Source organism: Hemiscyllium ocellatum, chromosome 9 (assembly GCF_020745735.1).
Source record: "Hemiscyllium ocellatum isolate sHemOce1 chromosome 9, sHemOce1.pat.X.cur, whole genome shotgun sequence".
Taxonomy (NCBI): domain Eukaryota; kingdom Metazoa; phylum Chordata; class Chondrichthyes; order Orectolobiformes; family Hemiscylliidae; genus Hemiscyllium; species Hemiscyllium ocellatum.
In genome coordinates, this window is record NC_083409.1 from 106425360 (window position 1) to 106451036 (window position 25677).

A 25677-nucleotide genomic window follows, 5' to 3' on the forward strand; every position below is an offset into this window, starting at 1 on the left:
GAAGAAGTCGATAAGAAGAAACAAAGATGATGGATTTAATGGTGTTCTCTCTTGGATTAAACTTAGAGTGATGACTTTAACTGATTTTTACAACTCGCACTCAATACTAACTTGATATTGCACATGAGTAGTGCTTTTAGGTTGGTGCCATTAGTGTTTAATAGTTTGTGGAAGAAAGTGAGGCAGTGATAAGGGAAGAATGCAGACTCACATAGCCTGGATTGCTTTTTAGATCACACAATTTAATATGCCAGTGTGGGGAAAGTGTTTGGTTTGCAAGTTGATTGTTCACAGATACCAGCACTGCTAGTTTTAGGAAGTGAAGTAAATATATAGTTGCCTGGATTTCAGCATGTAACATGCTGCCTAACCCCAACATTTAATTGTGATGCTGCTCAAAGCACACTTATTGACAAAGAAATAAAGCCTAATTTTTAAATTGATTCTGCTGTAACATTTTCTTTCCTTAATGATAACATTGGAAGAAACATGTTCTCTGGTTGCCCTGGGTAACAAGATTGTGAGGGCATTGTAAGTTGCTTTCTGCCATTTTCCCTGACCCTACAACCACAATCAGAGTAATCACATGATAGCCTGTCAAGGATGGCACCGAATTTGATATGACGAAATTCCTTCCTTCCTTTCCTCAACTCAAACATTCTTCCTTTGACATTGCCCCCAGCCCATTTCTAGCTGTTCACTGTGGATTTCTGGAGTTTTGTGCAAATTGAGTGTCTTTGATTTGATTTGGCATTGTCACATGTACCTAAGTACAGTAAAAAGTTTTACTTTGAAAGCAGTACAAGCACATTTCACCACACAAGGACATTTAGATCATAAGGTGATTGAACAGAGGGAGACGTACAAAGTTATAGCTGCACAGGAGGTGGACACAAGCAAGATCAACACTAGATTTGAAATTTGAGAGGGGGCGGCACGGTGGCACAGTGGTTAGCATTGCTGCCTCACAGCGCCAGGGACCTGGGTTCAATTCCCGCCTCAGGCGACTGACTGTGTGGAGTTTGCACGTTCTCCCCGTGTCTGCGTGGGTTTCCTCCGGGTGCTCCGGTTTCCTCCCACAGTCCAAAGATGTGCGGGTCAGGTGAATTGGCTATGCTAAATTGCCCGTAGTGTTATGTAGGGGTATGGGTGGGTTGCGCTTCAGCGGGTCGGTGTGGACTTGTTGGGCCGAAGGGCCTGTTTCCACACTGTAAGTAATCTAATCTAATCTAGGTCCATTTCGCAGACTAATAACAGCAGGGAAAAAGCTGTTCTTGAACCTGTTGGCATATGAATTCAAGCTTTAGTATCTCCCACCTGATGGGAGAGGATGGAAGAGATTACAACTGGAGTGGGAGGCTCTGTGGCTGCTTTTCCATGGCAACGAGAAGTGTAGATGGAGTCATTGGATGGGAAGTTGGCTTGTGTGATGGTCTGGGCTGTGTTCCTGCAGTTTCTTACGGTCCTGAGCAGAGCAGTTGCCATTCCAAGCCACAATGCCCGCAGATAAAACACTTTCCATTGTGCATCTGTAAAAGTTGGTGAGAGTCCTTATGGAGATGTGGAATTTCCTTAGCTTCCTAAGAAAGGACAGGCATTGTTATACCTTCTTGACAGTTACATTGACGTGGGTGGTCTAGGGCAGATTGAATACCGAATCCCAATACCGAACAACTCAGATGGCCTCCTTCTTCAAAGACCGCAATTTCCCCTCAGACATGGTTGACGATGCTCTTCACCACATCTCCTCCACTTCCCGCTCCTCTGCCTTTGAACCCCGCCCCTTCAATCGCCACCAGGACAGAACCCCACTAGTCCTCACCTACCACCCCACTAACTTCCAGATACATCGGATCATCCTTCGTCATTTCTGCCACCTCCAAATGGACCCCACCACCAGGGATATATTTCTCTCCCCATCCCTATCAGTGTTCCGGAAAGACCACTCCCTCCGCAACTCCCTTGTCAGATCCACAGCCCCCACCAACCCAATCTCCACTCCTGGCACCTTCCCCTGCAACCGCAAAAAATGCAAAACTTGCGCCCACACCTCCCCCCTTACTTCCCTCCAAGGCCCCAAGGGATTCTTCAATATCCATCAGAAATTCACCTGCACCTCCACACACATCATTTACTGCATCCGCTGTACCTGATGTGGCCTCCTATATATTGGGGAGATAGGCCGCCTACTTGCGGAACGTTTCAGAGAACACCTCTGGGACACCCGCACCAACCAACCCAACTGTCCCGTGGCTGAACACTTTAACTCCCCCTCCCACTCCACCAAGGACATACAGGTCCTTGGCCTCCTCCATCGCCAGACCATGGCAACACGACGCCTGGAGGAAGAGAACTCATCTTCCGCCTAGGAACCCTCCAACCACAAGGGATGAATGCAGATTTCTCCAGCTTCCTCATTTCCCCTCCCCCACCCTCTGACTCAGCACTGCCTTCTTGACCTGCATTCTTCTTCCGACCTCTCCATCCCCACCCCCTCTCCTTTGATGCTGCCTGACCTGCTGCGCTTTTCCAGCAACACATTTTTAAGCTCAGGACAGATTGATAGTTATCACCACTCTCAGGAACATGACGCTCTGAACCCTCTCCACCTCAGCTCCGTTGATGTAGATAGGTGCGTGTCCTCCTCAAGTCTTGTTTGACTCCCAGACAACCTTCCTCTGAGCATGACAAAGACTTCCACCATGATGAAAACCCTCACTCAAAAAGGTTATGACCTTCAGGTTTAATTGCACTGATGTTGAATGCTGTGTTCAATGTTTGATTAATGAAACCTAGCTGTCATAACTTTGAAAATGGAACTAATGGACAGTTGAGTTCCAACACCTACTTCCACTGCATTATTGGGAGAATATGAGGGTGAATGGGAAAAGAGTATACTGGGCTTCAGTTTACATACCAAGCCAAACCCTCACCCCCTGAAAAACACACGGTGTGACACTGATAAAATCCAGCCCCAGGTCATCTTCAGCATGACTATGGCCACACATCAATTATACTGGATTGGTTCCCAATCTTTGTAGAATGTCTTATTGTGTAATATTCACTACTAAATGAACTAATTTAGGAACTAAACTGAAGCAAGCAGCTCTAAGCATAACAGTACACTTCAAAACACCTGCTGCAGGGGAGGTGGTAATGTAGTGATAATGTCAAAAGACTAGTAATACGAAGCACCAGGTTAATGAGGGTGTGAGTTTGAAACCCATTATGGCTCATGGTGAAATCTGAATTTAATTTAAAAAACGCACAATCAGGAACAATAAGTTAGCTCAAAGGTGACCATGTAAATACTGGTGATCGTCTTAAACAAAAACCCACCTGGCTCAAAAAATACAAAACCGAATGAACTGCGGATGCTGTAAATCAGAAACAAAACAGAAATTGCTAGAAAATCTCAACAGGTCTGGCAGCATCTGTGGAAAGAAATTGAACCCAAAGCTTTGAGCCGAGTGACCCCTTCTCAGAACCATTCCGAGGAAGGGTCACTTAACCTGAAACGTTAACTCGGATTTCTCTCCACAGAAGCTGCCAGACCAACTGAGCTTTTTCAGCAACTTTGGGTTCAGTAATGTCCTTCAAGGAAAGAAATATGTTGTCAATACCTGGTCTGGTCTACATGTGACTCCAGGCCCACAACCATGTCCTTCCAGGCATTTAGGGATGGGCAGTCTGTGTTGGCTTGTCCAGTGACATCCAACTGCTTGAATATTGTGTTTTTTAAACAAATCATCCGTGGTGTGATATCTCTAAAAAAAAAACCACCAGGTACAGATGATTGCACACCATTGGTACGTTAAGATGTAACTACACATTTATCCTTATCGATAGGGAGTTTTCACAATTAAAGGCATTGGGAGTCTTCATATTGTCAAAATGTTAAGCATGGCATGGCTGAAATATCTCCATCTGCCTCGGTATCTGCTCCTGTTTAACTATTTATACAGTGGGCACAGTAAATAGTTTCTCTCGGATATCCATAAGGAAGTAGTCAACTGTATCCGGGGTGATCCTACCTTCTGACTAAAAAGCAGTGAATATTGCACATTAAGACATTCCAGAATGATTGGGAACCAATCCAAAGCAATTGATGTGTGGCCACAGTCATAATGTAGGCAAAAGTCAGTATTGCAGATGCTGGATGTTAGAGTTGAGAGTGTGGTGCTGGAAAAACGCAGCATGTCAGGCAGCATCCGAAGAGCAGGAGAATCGACATTTCAGGCAAAAGCCTGAATTTCATGCTCCTCGGATGCTGCCTGACCTGCTGGGCTTTTCCGGCACCACACTCATGACAGTCATAATGTAGAGTAGATTAGATTACTTACAGTGTAGAAACAGGCCCTTCAGCCCAACAAGTCCACACCGATCCACTGAAGCGCAACCCACCCATTCCCCTACATTTACCTAACACTAGGGACAATTTAGCATGACCAGTTCTCCTAACCTGCACATCTTTGGACTGTGGGAGGAAACCAGAGCACCCGGAGGGTGCCCACGCAGACACAGGGAGAATGTGCAAACTCCACACAGTCAGTCGCCTGAGTCGGGAATTGAACCCGGGTCTCTGGTGCTGTGAGGCAGCAGTGCTAACCACTGTGCCACCGTGCAGCCCACAAATGACCTGGAGCTTGATTTTATCACTATCCCACAGTGAGTTTTTAAGGGGGTGAGGGTTTAATTAGGCATGTAAACTGAAGCCCAGCGTACCTCTTTCCCATTATCCCTCATGTTCTCCCGATAATCCATGGGAGGTTGATGGGTGTTAGATCTCAACTGCCCATTGTCAATAATGAATTAAAGGCCAATTAATGTTGTTAATTAGTGCAGCTGGTATAGGGAGGTGGGTGGGAATGAGTAATGCAATTACTTTTGGAGAGTTTTCAAAATAATAAATAGCGAGAGGGTTCACTTCTTTACCTTATGGCCGAAACATCAACTCTTCTGCTCCTCGGATGAGGCCTGACCGTCTGTGCTTTTCCAATACCACACTCTTCAACAGTTCTTTATTAACTTGTTACCACTATCATTCACATCCCACCCCTCCGCCCTCAAATCCCACCCTTCCAACCGTAACAAGGACAGAACCCCCCTGGTGCTCACCTTCCACCCTACCAACCTACACATAAACCAAATCATCCGATGACATTTCCACCCCCTCCAAATGGACCCCACCACCAGGGATATATTCCCCTTCCCACCCCTTGCCACCTTCCACAAAGGCCATTCATGCCATGACTACCTGGTCAGGTTCACGCCCCCCCCCACAACCCACCCTCCCGTCCTGGCACCCTCCCCTGCCACCGCAGGAATTGCAAAACTTCCGCCAAACCCCAAAGTCAGGCCTTGTCATCACATGGGTTATGACCCATTGTCAGCTACTTATGGTCCCCATTAGCAGCAACTCTTTCTCCCAGGTTGACCTTGACTCACTCCTTTGTCTGCCCAACTGTTCTCTCTCTCGGGGCTCCAGCCATAACCTATCCTTCCGTTCTCCCTCCCCTCAGCCCAGCCTAAGCGTGTAAATGAACTCTTTTCCAGCTACAATCAGTTCTGAAGGAGGATCACTGGATGTGAAACATTTAACTGTTTTTTTTTTCTCCACAGATACAGACAGACCTGCTGAGTATTTCCCCCCCCAGTTTGTTTTGCTTTCTGATTTCCAGTGTCCACAGTTCCTTGTTACGAGAAAGTGAGGACTGCAGATACTGGAGGTCAGAGTTGAAGAGTGTGGTGCTGAAAAAGTACAGCAGGTCAGGCAGCATCCAAGAAACAGGATAATCAATGTTTAGGGCATAAGCCCTTCATCAGGAAAGGCTTATGGCCAAAACATCAACTCTTCTGCTCCTCGGATACTGCCTGACCATCTGTGCTTTTCCAATACCACATTCTTCAACAGTTCTTTGTAAGCTTGTTACCACTCTCATTCACATCCCGCCCCTCTGCCCTCAAATCCCACCCTTCCAACCGTAACAAGGACAGAACCCCCCTGGTGCTCACCTTCCACCCTACCAACCTACACATAGACCAAATCATCCGATGACATTTCCACCCCCTCCAAATGGACCCCACCACCAGGGATATATTTCCCTTCCCACCCCTTGCCACCTTCCACAAAGGCCATTCATTCCATGACTACCTGGTCAGGTTCACGCCCCCCCACAACCCACCCTCCCGTCCTGGCACCTTCCCCTGCCACCGCAGGAATTGCAAAACCTCCGCCAAACCCCAAAGTCAGGCCTTGTCATCACATGGGTTATGACCCATTGTCAGCTACTTATGGTCCCCATTAGCAGCAACTCTTTCTCCCAGGTTGACCTTGACTCACTCCTTTGTCTGCCCAACTGTTCTCTCTCTCGGGGCTCCAGCCATAACCTATCCTTCCGTTCTCCCTCCCCTCAGCCCAGTCTAAATGTGTACAATCAGTTCTGAAGGACGATCACTGGATGTGAAACATTTAACTGTTTTTTTTCTCCACAGATACGGACAGACCTGCTGAGTATTTTTCCCCTCACAGTTGTTTTGCTTTCTGATTTCCAGTGTCCACAGTTCTTTGTTACGAGAAAGTGAGGACCGCAGATACTGGAGGTCAGAGTTGAAGAGTATGGTGCTGAAAAAGCACAGCAGGTCGGGCAGCATCCAACAAAAAGGAAGGGCTTATGCCCAAAACATCAACTCTTCTGCTCCTCGGATACTGCCTGACCATCTGTGCTTTTCCAATACCACATTCTTCAACAGTTCTTTGTTAGCTTGTTACCACTCTCATTCACATCCCACCCCTCCAACCGTAACAAGGACAGACCCCCCCCCGGTGCTCACCTTCCACCCTACCAACCTACACATAAACCAAATAATCCGACAACATTTCCACCACCTCCAAATTGACCCCACCATCGGGGATTATATTTCCCTCCCCACCCCTTGCCACCTTCTACAAAGACCATTCCCTCTGTGACTACCTGGTCAGGTCCACACCCCCCAACAACCCACCCTCCCGTCCTGGCACCTTCCCCTGCCACCGCAGGAATTTCAAAACCTGCACCCACACCTCCTCCCTCACCTCCATCCAAGGCCTCAAAGGAGCCTTCCACAAACGTCAATCTTTTACCTGCACATCCACCAATATCATTTATTGTATTCGTTGCTCCCGATGCAGTCTCCTCTACATTGGGGAGACTAGACGCCTTCTAGCAGAGCGCTTTAGGGAACATCTCTGGGACACCCACACCAATCAACCACACCGCCCTGTGGCCCAACATTCCAACTTCCCCTCCCACTCAGCCGAGGACATGGAGGTCCTGGGCCTCCATCACCACCGCTCCCTCACCACCCGATGCCTGGAGGAAGAACACCTCATCTTCCACCTCGGACCACTTCAACCCCAGGGCATCAATGTGGACTTCACCAGTTTCCTCATTATCTCTTTCCCCACCTCACCCCAGTTCCAAACTTCCAGCTCAGCACTGTCCCCATAACTCGTCCTACCTGCCTATCTTCTTTTCCAGCTATCCACTCCACCCTCCTCCCTGACCTATCATGTCCATCCCCACCCCCATTCACCTCTTGTACTCTATGCTACTTTCTCCCCACCTCCCACCCCCACCCCCACCCTCACCTTCACCTTCCTCATTCATCTCTCCACCCTGCAGGCACTCTGCCTCGATTCCTGATGAAGGGCTTTTGCCCAAAACATCAATTTTCCTGCTTAGTTGCTGCCAGAACCACTGTGCTTTTCCAGCACCATTCTAATCTAGACTCTCATTTCCAGCATCTGTAGTCATTGCTTTTGCCAACTTGTTACCACTGCCCAATGTGTAATATGGGAGAAATGTGGTGTTTTGGTGAATTGGTTTCCAGCCCAATTTTGAGTCAGATGGTGAATATTCTGCCTTCTTGCCAACTCCACAGCCCCCTCCAGCTTTGTTGAGCCAGGCCCCTGGGCTGCACTTTGCACTCTGGCACATTCACCAGGCATGCCTTCTTCAACATCAATGAGCAGAACCCTGCTTCACACAGGGGAGCACTGAATCATGAAGGACAGGTGGATCCAGTGGATAAAATCCCATGACCTACAGTCTGCTGCTCACTCAGCTGTTTCTCTTCAACAGAGTCAAGAGGGAAAGATAGAAATTGAGGAAACACTCACTGACACATTTACTACTGTTTACCCATAGACTAACTCCACTTCCTCCCAACCCTTGAACTGCTATCTCACTCTGGTGCTTTTAAGCCAGTGTCAATTACAGGGAATTAACTCAATGTGCAAATCAAGTCATTTCTGAGCAAATTTGCATTCCCAATTAACTGCTGATTAACATGAGTTTAACAAGCAGAAAAGCAATTAACACAAAGTCAGTGTATTAACGTGCATTAAAGAAAGATAGGAGAAGCAGCTTGCATTTAAATCACACCGTTCATGTCCCTGGGACATCCCAAGGCTCTCGACTACCAATGAATTGTTTTTGAAGTAGAGTCACTATCATTATGTAAGGGCCTGGGTTTAACATTTTCTCTCCTAAGCAATTTGAGAGAACATGCACATTCCTCTCTCTGCAGCTTCCAATTTTTTTGATTAAAATACGCTCACTAGATGTGGGAGTCAATGGCTGTGCCACATGTAATGCATGTTCCTGGTTGCCTTTGTGAAGATAAGTGGTGAGCCGCCTTCCTGAACAGTTATAACATTCATGGCTACAGCCTAGGGCTGGAAAGTGGGACAAGAGTAGATTTAATTTTGTTTTAGAGCTACAGACTCAGTGGGCCAAACTGGGTGATTCTATGCTCAGTCTGTACAATACAAATATATGAAGCAATTTCCTAGGTTGGGGGAGTCCAGAATTAGAGGGCATAGGTTTAGGGTGAGAGGGGAAAGATATTAAAGAGACTTAAGGGGCAACTTTTTCACACAGAACGTGGTGCGTGTATGGAATGGGCTGCCAGAGGAAGTGGTGGAGGTTAATACAATTTAAAAGGCATTTGGATGGGTACATGAATAGGAAGGGTTTAGACGGATATGGGCCGGGTGCTGGCACGTCGGACTAAATTGGGTTGGGATATCTGGTCGACATGGACAAGTTGGACTGAAGGGTCTGTTTCCATGCTGTACATCTCTATGTCTCTATGACTCTATGAGGAACAGGCTCTTCTGCCAATTCTAATCCTTATTTTGACCTGCTACTTATTGCCCATGCACGGTATCTAACCCTCTGTTCGCCTCCCATTCATTTGTTTATCAAAATCTGGTTCACTAATGTCCTTTAGGGAAGGAAACTGCCATCCTTACCTGGTCTGGCCTACATGTGACTCCAGACCCACAACAATATGGTTGACTCTTAACTGCCCTCTGGGTAATCAGGGATGGGCCATAAGTGCTGGGCCTAGCCAGTGATGCCCTCATCCCATGAATGAATAAGGGGAAGACAAAAGCGACCTCCTCAACATTGCTAATGAGCCTGCTTTGACCTCCACTGACATTGCATTCCACGCACCCACCACCCTCCGTGTGAAAGATTTCCCCCACATTTCTCTCCTAAACTGTTCTCCTCTCACCTCAAACCTCTTGTAGCTGACCTGTCCTTTTCCCTGGGAAAAAGTGTCCACCCTATCAATGCCTCAAATGTATTGTAATGTGACCCACAATATTCTTAGGGAAGAAATGCCAGTTTTCTGACCCAGTGAAAATGAAGGAATGGTGATATATTTCCATGGTAAATGTCTTGAAGGGGAACCTGCAAGTGGTGGTGTTCCCCACGTCTCTGCTGCCCTTGTCCTTCTAGAAGGAAGTGGTTGTGGATTTGGAAGGTGCAGTCAAAGGATATTTGATACGTTTGTACAATACATCTTGTATATGGTGCACACTGACTGTTGGTGGTGAAGTGACTGAATATAGAGTCATAGAGTCATAGAGATGTACAGCATGGAAACAGACCCTTCGGTCCAACCCATCCATGCCAACCAGATATCCCAACCCAATCTAGTCCCACCTGCCAGGACCCAGCCCATATCCCTCCAAACCCTTCCTATTCATATACCCATCCAAATGCCTCAAAGGAGCCTTCCACAAATGTCAATTTTCAATGGATTGAAAAGAGAAGTTATTCAGGGTGAGGACCAGTTCAGTCAGTCGAAGGAGGGTGTCAGTGGAAGGGTACTGGTTGGTGCGGCGGGAAAGGAAGAAGCGGAGGGCTTTGAGTCCTTCGTGATGGGGGATGGAGGTGTACAGGGACTGGATGTCCATAGTGAAAATAAGGCGTTGGGGACCGGGGAAGCGAAAATCCTGGAGGAGGTGGAGAGCGTGGGTTTTCAATCCTCCCACTTCCTCCAAACTAAAGGAGTTGCCATGGGCACCCGCATGGGCCCCAGCTATGCCTGCCTCTTCGTAGGATATGTGGAACAGTCCATCTTCCACAACTACACTGGCACCACCCCCACCTTTTCCTCCGCTACATCGATGACTGTATCGGCGCTGCCTCGTGCTCCCACGAGGAAGTTGAACAGTTCATCAACTTTACTAACACCTTCCATCCCGACCTGAAATTCACCTGGACTGTCTCAGACTCCTCCCTCCCCTTCCTAGACCTTTCCATTTCTATCTCGGGCGACCGACTCAACACAGACATCTATTATAAACCGACTGACTCCCACAGCTACCTGGACTACACCTCCTCCCACCCTTCCCCCTGTAAAAACGCCATCCCATATTCCCAATTCCTTCGTCTCCACCGCATCTGCTCCCAGGAGGACCAATTCCAACACCGCACAGCCCAGATGGCCTCCTTCTTCAAGGACCGCAGATTCCCCCCAGACGTGATCGACGATGCCCTCCACCGCATCTCCTCCACTTCCCGCTCCTCCGCCCTTGAGCCCCGCTCCTCCAACCGCCACCAAGACAGAACCCCACTGGCTCTCACCTACCACCCCACCAACCTCCGCATACAACGTATCATCCGCCGCCATTTCCGCCACCTCCAAACGGACCCCACCACCAAGGATATATTTCCCTCCCCTCCCCTATCAGCGTTCCGCAAGGACCACTCCCTTCGTGACTCCCTCTCAGATCCACACCCCCCACCAACCCAACCTCCACCCCCGGCACCTTCCCCTGCAACCGCAGGAAATGTAAAACATGCGCCCACACCTCCACACTCACTTCCCTCCAAGGCCCCAAGGGATCCTTCCATATCCGCCACAAGTTCACCTGTACCTCCACACACATCATCTATTGCATCCGCTGCACCCGATGTGGCCTCCTCGATATTGGTGAGACAGGCCGCTTACTTGCGGAATGCTTCAGAGAACACCTCTGGTCCGCCCGAACCAACCAACCCAATCACCCCGTGGCTCAACACTTTAACTCTCCCTCCCACTCCACCGAGGACATGCAGGTCCTTGGACTCCTCCACCGGCAGAACACAACAACATGACGGCTGGAGGAGGAGCGCCTCATCTTCCGCCTGGGAACCCTCCAACCACAAGGTATGAATTCAGATTTCTCCAGTTTCCTCATTTCCCCTCCCCCCACCTTGTCTCAGTCGGTTCCCTCAACTCAGCACCGCCCTCCTAACCTGCAATCCTCTTCCTGACCTCTCCGCCCCCACCCCACTCCGGCCTATCACCCTCACCTTGACCTCCTTCCACCTATCCCACCTCCATCGCCCCTCCCCCTAGTCCCTCCTCCCTACCTTTTATCTTAGCCTGCTTGGCTCTCTCTCTTGTTCCTGATGAAGGGCTTGTGCTCGAAACGTCGAATTCTCTATTCCTGAGATGCTGCCTGGCCTGCTGTGCTTTGACCAGCAACACATTTGCAGCTGTGATCTCCAGCATCTGCAGACCTCACATTTTTTACTTTGCCTACTTACCCTATCCATGCCCCTTATAATTTTGTAAACCTCTATAAGGTCATCCTTCAGCCTCCGACGCTCCAGGGAAAATAACCCCAGCCTGTTCAGCCTCTCCCCATAGCTCAAATCCTCCAACCCTGGCAACATCCTTGTAAATCTTTTCTGAACCCTTTCAAGTTTCACAACATTCTTCCTATAGGATGGAGACCAGAATTGCACACAATATTCCAACAGTGGCCTAACCAATGTCCTGTATAGCTGCAACATGACCTCCCAATTCCTGTACTCAATATTCTGACCAATAAAGAAAAGCATACCAAATGCCTTCTTCACTATCCTATCTACCTGCAACTCCACTTTCAAGGAGCTATGAACCTGCACTCCAAGGTCTCTTTGTTCAGGAACACTCCCTCGGACCTTACCATTAAATGTATAAGTCCTGCTAAGATTTGCTTTCCCAAAATGCAGCACCTGGCATTTATCTGAATCAAACTCCATTTGCCAGTTCTCAGCCCATTGGCCCATCTGGTCAAGATCCTGTTGTAATCTGAGGTAACCCTCTTCGCTGTCCATGTTGATGTGGTGCCAATCAAGTGGACTGCTTTGTCCTGGATGGTGTCAAGCTTCCTGAGTGTTGTTGGAGCTGCACCTAGCCAGGCAAGTGGGGGTATTACATTGAATCTTTAATAAGCCAAATCCAACATAACTTGCCGGCACCATTCTGAGATGATTTCTCTTGAAGGGGGCACAGTTCATCCTGATGAAATGTTTGAGACACCCAGGAGTCACATTGAGTTTTAAATCTAGGATGCTATTTATACCACCCATTATAAATTGCTGGCATCAAATACTCCTGTGGATCTGACCTAAGAATAAAAAGAATCAAAATCTCCAAAATAACCAAATAAGATAAAACAGTAAATGAAGAAGGAATTAAGACAGCGCCTGCATTTATATGGCACCTAACATTTCCCAGTGCGTTGCATTATGGGCAGTTTTGGTCTCCTTCTCTGAGGAAGGATGTTCTGGCGATTGAGATAGTACAACAAAGTTTTGCCAGCTTGCACCCTGAGATGGCAAGATTGATGTATGAAGAGGGCCTGGATTGATTAGGAAAATATTCACTGGATTTTAGAAGATTGAGTAGGCATCTCAGAGAAACTTATAAAATTCTAACCGGACTAGACAAGATAAATGCAGGAAGGAAGTTCCTAATGACTGGACAGTCCAGAAACAGCGATCACAGTCCAAGAATAAAGAGTAGGCCAATTAGGACAAAGGATGGGGAGAAATGTCTTCACCCAGAGAGTGGTGAGCCTGTGAAATTCTCTGCCTGAGAAAGTGTTTGAGGCCATAACGTTGATTGTTTTCAAGAAAGAATTAGATATAGTTTTTCAAGGTAAACAGATCAAAGGGAATGAAGAGTAATGGGAACTGGGTTGGATGATCATCCATCACATTGAATGGTGGAGCAGACTCAAAGGGCTGAATGGCCTATTCATGTTTCTATTTTCTATATTTCCATGTCAGTTTTCTCAAGGGAATCTTTGACATGCATGACAATGAACTTTTACTTTTAAGCAATAAATCTTTCAGTTGGTAAGGGTAAAGCAAATCAATTGACCCTCATACCAGCTTTATTTTCAATTTGTTAAAAATGACTCTGCTGTAGCCTAATAAATTTATCTGTCCCTTTGTGGTTATTGCTGGATCAGGTCAAAAGGGCTTATTTCCCCACTAGACCAAGTTTAGACGTGGCACAGATTGGCATGCGTATGAGTAATAACAGAAACCTAGGAGGCAATAAAAAATGTAACTCTCTAAGGAATTGAATCTTTGCATTGGCGATGGTAGCAAAGGGTCTGGCTGAGCCAGATGGTCTTATCAAAAGGAGAAGGAAAAGTATTATTGATGTGAAAATCCATTAATAATTCAGGTTAAAAGTGTGGTGGGTTGAAGGCATGTCAGTCAAAACTCAAAAGCACAATTCCTTCTCTCTGCGTTAACATTTGAACATGTTTATAGATTCCCAGTATTGACAATGTCACTATGAATAAAAAAAAGTGTGAAAGATGTGTAACAAAAAACATTTAAAATTGAAACTTGGTATTTTGTATTGTATGGACAAATAATGGAATACATATTGTAAAGCAAACTCCTGCATATTTCCACCGTGAGGAAGAATCTCCTGCACAATTCTACACAGGAACGTGCATTCAAGCAAAGATTGAGTTACCCTGTGAGAATTTCTACTAAATCGAATCCCTACAGTGCAGGAAGAAGCCAAATGGTCCATCAAGTCTGCATTAACCCTCTGAAAGTTACCCCACCTGATCCCCACAACTCCACATTTACCGTGGTTAACTCACCAAGCCTGCACACTGCAGGGTAATTTCCCATGGCCAATCCACCTCACCTGCACATCTTTGGACTGTGGGAGGAAACCCACGCAGACCGTCAACTGAGACTGGAATTGAACCCAGGTCCCTAATGCTGAGAGGCAGTAGTACTAACCACTAAGCCACCTTCCTGCCCGTTAATGCTCATGTAGACGTTTAAAATGAGACTTGCCAAAGCATTATTTTCTTACTGACCTTTTTTATAATCAGGACATTTCTCTTGGTTGTCTGTGAAAGCTAAATAGTAACAATGCCATTATAAATGGGTTAAAAATCACACAACACCAGGTTATAGTCCAACAGGTTTAATTGGAAGCACACTAGTTTTTGGAGCGACGCTAGCTAGTGTGCTTCCAATTAAACCTGTTGGACTATAACCTGGTGTTGTGTGATTTTTTTAACTTTGTACACCCCAGTCCAACACCGGCATCTCCAAATCATTATAAGTGGGTGTTGCAGGTTCCAGGGTTTAGATTTTTAATTAAGATTAGGGAAGGTGGGAAAAGAGGGGGAAGTGTGGCTTTGTTAGTCAAGGACAGTATAACGGTGGCTGAAAGAACTTTTGATGAGGACTCGTCTACTGAAGTGGTATGGGCTGAGGTTAGAAACAGGAGAGGAGAGGTCACACTGCTGGGAGTTTTTTTTAAAGGCCTCCGCAGAGTTCCAGGGATGTGGAGGAGAGGATTGGCAAAACAATTCTGTGTAGGAGTGAAAGGCACAGGGTGGTCATTATGGGGGACTTTAACTTCCCCAACATTGACTGGAAATACTATAACTCTCTATAATACTATGGATCAGTTTTTGTCCAATGTGTACAGGAGGGTTTCCTGACACAGTATGTTGAAGAGCCGACAAGAGGGGAGGTCACACTGGATCTGGTGCTTGGAAATGAACCAGGCCAGGTGTTTGATTTAGTTATAGGTGAGCACTTTGAAGAGAGTAACCATAATTCAGTTACGTTTATTTTTGCTATGCAAAGGGATAGGTACATGGCACTGGGCAAGAGTTATCAAAGGGGCAAGGGTAATATAATGTGATCAGGCAAGACTTAGGATGCATAGAATGGGGTAGCAAAATGCAGGGGATGGGAAATGGAAATGCAGAGCTGCTTTAAGGAACAGATCTTGCGTGTCCTTGATAGGTATCTCCCTGTCAGGCAGGGAGGAAGTGATAAGGTAAGGGAACCATGGTTTACTACAGAAATTGCATCTCGTGTTGAATGGAAGATGGAGGCTATGTGACATTGAGACAGGATGGTTCAGATGAGGCGATGGAGAGTTACAGATTGGCAAGAAATGATCTAAAGAGAGTTAAGAAGTGCAAGAAGGGGACATGAGCAGTCTTTAGCAAATAGAATAAAGGACAACCCTAAAGCTTTCTATAGATATGCGAGGAATAAATGGATGACTCAGGTAGGAATAGGACCAGTCAAAGACAGAAGTGGAAAGTTGTGTGTGGACCCTGTGGAGCTCAGAGAGGTGCTAAATGAATATTTCTCATCTGTTTTCACTCAAGAAAAGGAGAATATTGTAGAGAAGACTGAGATACTGGCTATTAGACTAGAAAAGATTGAGGTTAGAAGGAGTGAAAGTAGACAAGTCCCCTGGGCCAGATGGGATGTACCTGAGGATTCTCTGGGAAGCTCAGGAGGAGATGACAGAGTCTTTAGCCTTGATCTGTGAATCGTCATTGTCTACAAATTTAGTACCAGGCGACTCAAGGATTGCAAATATTGTGCCCTTGTTCAAGAAGGGCAGCAGAGGATTGGTATGGACTTGTTGGGCCAAAGGGCCTGTTTCTACACTGCAGGGAATCTAATCATGATGATGGGATAGTGTAGGGAGATGGGCTTAGATTAGTTCACAGGTCGGTGCAACATCGAGGGCCGAAGGGCCTGTTCTGTGTTCTATGTTCCGTGTTCTAAATTCAGTGGCCACTGCATTGCACAGAATTCTTTCTATTATCACATTTCCTTTGAGGAATTAAGTATTGAGGAACATGGAGATGCTCATTTTGCAACTTCAAAGGTTGACCTTGAGGAAGGTTTAGCGAGTTGACAGCTTGCTCAGCTTACTGGCTCGGCCACGATACAGGACAGAACGAAGAAAGAAAAGGGGACTGAAACATAGTTGAGAACGATTCAACCTGAACAAAGAGGACTGAGTGTTGGGTGGTGCAGTGGCTCAGTGGTCAGCACTGTTATTTCAAAGCACCAGATGCCCAGTTCGATACCAGCCTCGGGTGACTGTCAGTGTGGAGTTGCATTTTCTCCCCGCGTTTGTGTGAGTTTCCTCTCACACTCCCAAGATGCACAGGTTAAGTCGATTGGCTGATGAAGGGCTTTTGCCCGAAACGTCGATTTTCCTGCTCCTCGGATGCTGCCTGACCTGCTGTGCTTTTCCAGCACCACTCTAATCTAGACTCTGGTTTCCAGTATCTGCAGTCCTTGTTTTTACCTATGCTAAATTGCCCATAGTGTCCAGAGATGTGCAGGCTAGGTGGATTAGCCATGGGAAATGCAGGATTACAGGGTCAGAGTGAGAATTGGAGAAGATTTCACAATTGGCTGATAACGAATTATTAGGGGATGAAATAAATGTTTTCCTCACAGTGATAGGGCCAGATGCTTATGATATTGTATGCAAACAGTGTTGCCAGTGAGACTAATGAGATCCTGGATACAGAAAGGCATGAGTGAAGAGTGAGAGAAAGAAATTTCACCGAGACTTCATTCTGTCAAAGTGAGACTATTGTAGATTGCATTTGGGAATTAAAGAAGCCCTCTCTTCACTGTACATGTAGTGATTAGAAATTGACCTGGGAGACCTTTCCCTCACAGTATTAAACAACAGTATTGAAAACCTTGCTTTGAGGCAAGACAATAGCTGAAGGCAAGTGTCAAGTGTTCCAAAGTCGAAAGAGTGTGTGGTCACTTTAAGATAGAAAGTGTTGTATGAATTTAAAGTACAGCCACACCTGCCAGTATACAGAACAGCTAAGACATGAGCAATTCCAAAATAGATACATGTAACATTAGTTCAGCTGCATTTAGAATACTGTGTACAGTTCTGGTCGCCACATTATCAAAAGGATGTGGACGCTTTGGAGAGGATGCAGAGAAGGTTTACAAAAATATTGCCTGGTATGGAAGGTGCTGGCTATGAAGAGAGGTTGAGTAGGTTATGTTTCTTTTTACACTAGAAAAAAGGAGATGGGGGTGGGGACCTTGATTGAGGTTTACAAAATCATGAAGGGTATAGACAGGGTGGATGGAGACAAGCTTTTTCCCAGGGTGAAGGATTCAATAACGAGAGGTCATGCTTTCAAGGTGAGAGGTGGTAAGTACTTCACACATAAGGTGGTGGGCATTTGGAGCTCGTTGCCAGCAGAGGTGGTAGAGACAGGCACGGGAGATAAATTTGAGATGTGCCTGGACAGATGCATGAGTAGGTGGAGAGTAGAGGGATACAAATGCTTAGGAATTGACCGACAGCTTTAGACAGCACATTTGGATTTGTTCAGGCTTGGAGGGCCGAAGGGCCTGTTCCTGGGCTGTAAATTTTCTTTGTTCTTTCTTTGTTCTTTGTGACAACTGGCTGTTAAATGGACACCTGAGTTTTGGTTGCTGTTTTGACAACAATTCAAATTTAACCGATTAATTTAAATTATCCCCAGGATATTAAAACCCAATTGAGTCTGAATTTATTGTATTGACAACATCGGACCAATGAGAGGGAATGAGGTTGGGGGTATAAAACCAAGACATTTTGAAAACTGCTCAGAGCAACTGCCCTTCAGAGAAATAAACATCTAGCTCTCAAAGAAATCTCAGAAGGCACTATATATCCAAAGGTACCTTTCCTTATAAAAGCAGTAAAATGTAAGAAGGTGACCCAGGGAGAGGACAGCAGAATCGGAAAGACAGAAGGAGGCCAGCATAAGGGGACAGCATATGGACTTTGAGAAATTCAGTTAATATAATGTTTAATAATTGTGTCATTTGAGCAGCATTTTTATAGAGTTAGAGTGAAATAGTAATTAGTTAGGTAAAAGGGGGCTTTGGATTTATTAATAGTTTTTGTTTAGTGTTCACTGTTAGAATTAGGAAAATAAATTGTTATCTTTCTTTGAACAGTGGGAATCAGGAATTCTACTTCACTCACACACTTTTAGCGGATTATGAGGTGAGGTGAGATTTTCTAGGGTGTTTGGTTATAATTAGCAGAGGGGTGTGATATACACATCGTAGATCATGTACTTTAGTATCTGTGCTAATAATAAGCTGTTCTGCAACAGTCGCATACTTTGGGCTCTTGTGCAGTGGTAATGTCCCTGCCTCTGGACCAGCAGACCCAGGACCAAGTCCGACCTGTTCCAGATGTGTGGTTGAAGAGGTTGATCAGGAAACAAAACAAAAAAAATCATCAAGGAGTCACACGTCAAATGGCCCTAGTTGGATCAAGTCTGAGATCTTTACACCATCATATGGCAATGATGTCAGGAGAATGTCTCTTTAAAGTATACTGCATTCTAGCTGTGAAACATAACATTGAATCTTTTAAATACACCATTCCCAGTCAAAGTGCTACTCTTGTGGGAAAACCAATCATATCCCACAAGTCACAGAGGAGCAGAGGAAACAGGGATGTTATTACTGACAGTAAAGCAGTAGGTCACTGCAATGCAACAAGTCAAAGTATTAGTAAATGTAAAGTCTGAAAACCCTTGAGAACAATTGGGTTAATGGGCTGAGAAGTGACAGATGGAGTTTAATTTGGATAAATGTGAGGCATTGCATTTGGTAATATAAATAAGGATAGGATTTGTACAATTAATGGTAGGTACCCGAGTAGTATTGTACAGCAGAGAGACCGAGGAGTTGAGGTGCGTAATTCTTTGAAACTTGCGTCAGAGAGGGTGGTTAAGTTGGTGTTTAGCACACTTGCCTTCATTCTGCAGACTGTTAAATATAGGAGTTGAGATGGCATGTTGAGGTTGTACAGGACATTGGTGAAGCCTCTTCTGGAGAACTGTGTGCAGTTCTGGTCACCCTGTTACAGGAAGGGTATTATTAAACTGGAGACAACTCACCAATAGAATAAATAACACTCTAAGGAATCTACAAAAAAACGGACAGATAACCAAAGCAGACCTACGAAGAATGAAACCGGAAAGCAACAACACCCCCAGATTCTATGGACTACCCAAAGTACACAAACCAGACATCCCACTCAGACCCATAGTATCACTACCAGGGACACCAGCATACAAACTGGCCAAAGAACTACAACAGAAACTGAAACACCTGGTCAGCGGATCCAAACACTCCATACAATCAACACAGGAATTCTTGGACGCCATCAGGAATACACACATAGACAAAGAAGAAACCATGATCTCATTCGACGTGACGGCACTGTTCACTTCGATTGACAAAACCCTAGCCAGAGAAACAATAGCCAACCTACTGGACATACATAACAGAACACAGGAGGCCGAACCTATCAACAAGGACGGCATACTTAAACTACTAGACCTGTGCCTCACTACACACTTTACATTCAACAATCAGATATACGAACAAATCAACGGAACACCCATGGGATCACTAATCTCGGGACTCATAGCAGAGGCAGTTATGCAAAGGTTAGAACAAACAGCCCTACCACAAATTCAACCCAAACTCTGGGTCAGATATGTCGATGACACTTTCGTAATCATCAAAAACACGGAAATAGAAAAAACACACCGGATCATCAATGCCACACTCACAGGCATCCGATTCACGAGAGAAGTAGAAAAGGATAGCCAACTCCCAATCCTAGACGTGATAGTACAGAGAACACCGAACGGAGAATTCACCACAAGGGTACACAGGAAAACAACACACACAGACCAAGTCCGAAACTATGAAAGTAACCACCCCAACACACACAAACGAAGCTGCATCAGGACACTATTCAAAAGAGCTACAACACACTGCAGTACACCAGAACTGCGAAAAGAGGAAGAGGAACACCTATACAAGGTATTCACCAAAAACGGATACCCGCGCAACTTTATCAACATATGCCTAAGAGATAGACCACGGAATGAGGACATGCCACAACCAAAAGGACTAGCCACACTACCATACATCAGGAGCGTTTCAGAACTGACAACCAGACTACTGCGACCCCTAGGACTCATAACGGCACACAAACCAACAGCCACGCTCAGACAACAACTTACTAGAACAAAGGAGCCAATACCCAACATGAGCAAAACTAATGTAGTTTATAAAATACCATGCAAGGACTGCACAAAACACTATATAGGACAAACAGGAAGACAGCTAACGATCCGCGTACATGAACACCAACTAGCCACGAAACGACACGACCAGCTATCCCTAGTAGCCACACACTCAGACAACAAGCAACATGAATTCGACTGGGAAAACACTACTATCATAGGGCAAGCCAGACAGAGAACAGCCAGGGAATTCCTAGAGGTATGGCATTCATCCACAAACTCCATCAACAAACACATCGACCTGGACCCAATATACCAATCACTACAGCGGACAGCTGAAACTGACACCCGGAAGCGGCAAGGACAGACCACTATAAATACCAGAAGAAACATCAAAGAAGCGCTTTGCAGGAGGCTCCAGAGCACTGATGATGTCTCCTAGCCAGGGGACGAAACGTTTGCAACAAAAACTTCCAGCTCGGCGAACAGAACCACTACAACAAGCACCCGAGCTACAAATCTTCGCACAAACTTTGAATTAAACTGGAGAGGATTAGGAAAACATCTAGCAGGATTTTGCCAGAAATGGAGGGTTTAAGATGTAAAAATAATCTGGAAAATCTGAAACTTTTTCCATTGGAGCATAGAAGATTGAGGGGTGACCTTATTGAGGCTTATAAAATCATGAGGGACATGGATAGGGTTTGAAAATGTGTTGCTGGAAAGGCACAGCAGGTCAGGCAGCATCAAAGGAGCAGGAGAATTGACATTTCAGGCATAAGCCTGAAGAAGGGCTTATGCCCGAAACGTCGAATCTCCTGCTCCTTTGATGCTGCCTGACCTGCTGTGCCTTTCCAGCAACACATCTTTAAGCTCTGATCTCCAGCATCTGCAGTCCTCACTTTCTCCTACATGGATAGGGTGAATGACACGGAACTTTACTCTGGGGTGGGGAAGTTCAAAATAGGGGTGAGAGGAGGAAGATTTAAGAAGGACAAAAAGTGGAGTACCTTTTTCACAGAGAGTATCTAGTGTGTGGAATGAACTGTCAGAGAAAGTGATGGATGCAAGTACAGTTACAATATTAAAAAAAAACATTTGGATAAGTTCATGAATAGGAAAGGTTTGGAGGGACATGGGCCAAGTGCAGGCAAGTGGGACTAGTTTGGTTTAAGAGCAGAGTCGGTGTGGACTGGTTGGACGAAAGGATCTCCTTGCATGCTGCATGACTCTATGATTTTATGGATTAGTGGTGCTGGAAGAGCACAGCAGTTTAGGCAGCATCCAAGGAGCAGTGAAATCGCGTTTCGGGCAAAAGCCCTTCATCAGGAATAAAGGCCTCTATGATTTTATGATTCTGTGAGAGTTATAGTTACAGAAAGATGTTAATGTGAAGGAGGATCAAAGGTTGAACTCTGTCAGAGAGCAAAGAACAACACAATTAGGAGATGAGATTAATAGGGCTGAAGATATAATTCCAGCGTGCACGCAGAAATAAACATCAGAGACTCACAACCTACCTCCATTGTTGATGCAGCTGAAGCAGTGTCTAGTATCTAACAAGGAGAGTTCAATAAGTAAAAACAGGAATTGCTGGAGACACTCAGCAGATCTGGCTGGAGCTCTGGAGAAAAAGCAGAGCTAACATCTTCAGAACTGAAGAAGGCTCACTGGATCCAAAATATTCTCTCCACAGATGCTGCAGAACTTGTTCAGTTTCTTCAGCAATTTCTTGTTTTGTTTTGGATTTCCAACACCCACAGCTCTTTGGTTCTTTTGCTTAGAATTCAAGAACCCCCTGGGTAACAATCCCACAGGCGAGACGAGTGTGATTTTGCGATAATAGCATTCCACTGTTAGGTCAAGTCAATGATCAGGTGATGTGTGAAAATGCATCCCATTAGATGTTCCAGTAGTTGTAATAGAAAGGAACAAAGGTAAAAACACCAATCAACCACACCGCCCTGGGGCCCAACATTTCAACTCCCCCTCCCACTCTGTTGAGGATATGGAGGTCCTGGGCCTCCTTCACCGCCGCTCCCTCACCACCAGACGCCTGGAGGAAGAACGCCTCATCTTCCACCTCGGAACACTTCAACCCCAGGGCATCAAAGTGGACTTCAACAGTTTCCTCATTTCCCCTTCCCCCGCCTCACCCTAGTTCCAAACTTCCAGCTCAGCACTGTCCCCATGACTTGTCCGGACTTGTCCGACCTGCCTAGCTCCTTTTCCACCCATCCACGCCCCCTCTCCTCCCTGACCTATCACCTTCATCCCCTCCCCCACTCACCCATTGTACTCTATGCTACTTTCTCCCCACCCCCACCCTCCTCTCACTTATCTCTCCACCCTTCAGGCTCTCTGCCTGTATTCCTGATGAAGGGCTTTTGTCCAAAACGTCGATTTTGCTGCTCCTCGGATGCTGCCTGAGCTGCTGTGCTCTTCCAGCACCCACTAATCCTAGAAAGGTACAAAGTTTTCTAGGTTGGAGAGAAATCTGCTAAAAAAAAATTAGTTAGTGAAACTGAGCCAGGATATTTGTTCCACTTTTGAAGGTTCTCCTTAATTATAGAGTCATGGCACTAAAAAAAGCACAGCAAGTCAGGCAGCATCTGAGGAGCAAAAGACACAACGTTTCTGGCATAATCCTTCATCACGACTCACTCCAGCATCTGCTGCCCTCACTATCTCCTTCCTTAGATATATTTCATTGGACCATCTTTGACTAGTTCTATCTTTCTCACCTTGTGGTGTCTGTTACCACATCGGTATGACACATTTCTGGGAGGTTAAGTATGTACCCTAACAGCCTCAGATATATCTCTGCCACAATGAACCCACAAAATGTAGGAATAGAAGTAGGCCATTCAGCCCATTAAGTCTGCCCTGCCATTCATTAAGAGCAAAGCTGATCTGATAATCCTCAACTCCACTTTCCTGCCTTTTCCCCCTCACCCTTGATTCTTTTACTGATTAAAAAATACGTTTCTCTCAGCCATGAATACAGTGGTGAAGCATTCCACTAATTCATTAACTGCTGAGAGAAGAAATTACTCCTCATTTCTGCCTTAAGTTAGTGATCCTTTTTTATGAAATTGTTCCCTCTGCTCCTAAACTCTCCCACAACAGAAAACAATCTTTCCAAATCTACCCTATCCAGTCCCTAAGAACCGGTGGCACAGTGGTTAGCACTGCTATCTCACAGCTCCAGAGACCGGGATTCAATTCCCGCCTCAGGCGACTGACTGTGTGTGGAGTTTGCACATTCTCCCCGTGTCTGCGTGGGTTTCTTCAGGGTGCTCCGGTTTCTTCCCACAGTCCAAAAATGTGCAGGTTAGATGAATTGGCCATGTTAAATTGCCTGTAGTGTTAGGCAAAGGAGTAAATGTAGGGGAATGGGTCTGGGTGGGTCATGCTTCAAAGGGTTGGTGTGGACTTGTTGGGCCGAAGGGCCTGTTTCCACACTGTAGGGAATCTAATATGTTTCAATCACATTGCCACTCATTCTCTACAATCCAACAGGGCAGGCTTAATCTACATAACCTCTCACTTTAACAAAGTAGATCTGACAAATACTATTGGCAACTAGAATTAACCAAGAACAGCAAGGGATTCATATAAAGTTAAGCTGTGATAACCATTCCCAAAGTGTTCCAGATCAGTTTGTAAGTGGGATGAAAATACTTTCTTTGTTGGCAGATGACAATCAAATGCTCAATAAGATGTGGACATTTTCTAGACATTTAGATTCTACAGATTTTCTAATCAACCTGTAAGGGGATTTTGATTAGCTCACCTTGGTTGGTTTGTGATATCAAGTGATGCCATAAGCATGGGTCCACACTAGTTGAAGTTACCATGAAGGTCCTGCCTTCCTAACCTTGCCCCTCACCGACAACATGATCACCCTCAGGTTAAACTCACCACCTGGTCATCTCCCTACAATGACAGAGCAGTCTGATGGTTTTCTGGGACTACGGCAGCCTCCCCTTTAAGTGATCTGTTCAGAGGTGTGAGGACAACATGCACTCGTGCAGATGGGATTGGCTCGGTTGTACAGACATTGGTATTGTCTCACCACAGCAAATCCACCCCCAGAAAAGAATAGAATAGAATATAGAATAAATAAAATATGGAATAGAATAGAATAAAGAATAGAATAGAAAATAAAATAGAATACAACAGACTTTATTGTCATGTGCACTTGAATGAGTGCAGTGAAAGTCGGTACCTCCACATTATGTCTGTTAAGTTACTCTGTTCCCATTCTCGCCTCAGGAAAACAACCAAGGGGCAAAATGGTGGTCATGAACCAGTGCGCCAGCCAGTGGCATGAATTTTCATGCTAGGATTCCATTGTTCTCGTCACCATGTGGGGGCAACAATTTCTCTAATGCCTTCCCTCATACCTCTCCCAAGTCTCTGAAACAGTTGATGGACCCAAGCTCTTCTGATACAAAGTATGGGACAAAGTGAAGGCTGCAGACGCTGGAGATCAGAGTCGAAAATGTGTTGCTGGAAAAGCACAGCAGGTCAGGCAGCATCCGAGGATCAGGAGAGTCAATGCTTCAGGCGTAAGCCCTTCATCGGGAACTTGAACTGGTACAATGTATGGAATGCCTTGACTGAACTCTGCTTCATCCTTTACAGTCTTGTATAAGGTTCAGTTGGCAGAGAGGAAAGTAAGTGCCATGCAAAATTCATTCCAAGAAAGCGAGAACAGAAGAGCAGGGTTGTGCTAAGTCTGTATGAGCTCTGGTTCGAGCAAATTTTGAATATTGTGAGCAGTTTTGGGCATCATATGTAATGAAGGATATGCTGATGTTGGAGGGAGTCCAGAGAGTGTTTACAAGAATGTTGCTGGAGATGAAAAGCTTGTCAAATGAGGAGAGACTGAAGACTCTGGATCTGTACCCGATGGAGTTTAGGAGAGTGGAGGGGTGGGAGAAGTGATTGAAACTTACCGAATACTAGGAGGTCTGGATAGAGTGGACATGGAGAAGATATTTGCTCTTGTAAGACAGACTAGGACCTGAGGGCACATAGTGAAGGGATGACCCTTTAGAACTGGGATAAGGGGGAATTTCTTCAGCCAGAGGGTAGTGCATCTGTGGAACTCATTAACATAAAAGTTTGTGAAGTCAAGTCATTGAGGGTATTTAAGATAGAAGTAATTAGCACTTGATTAA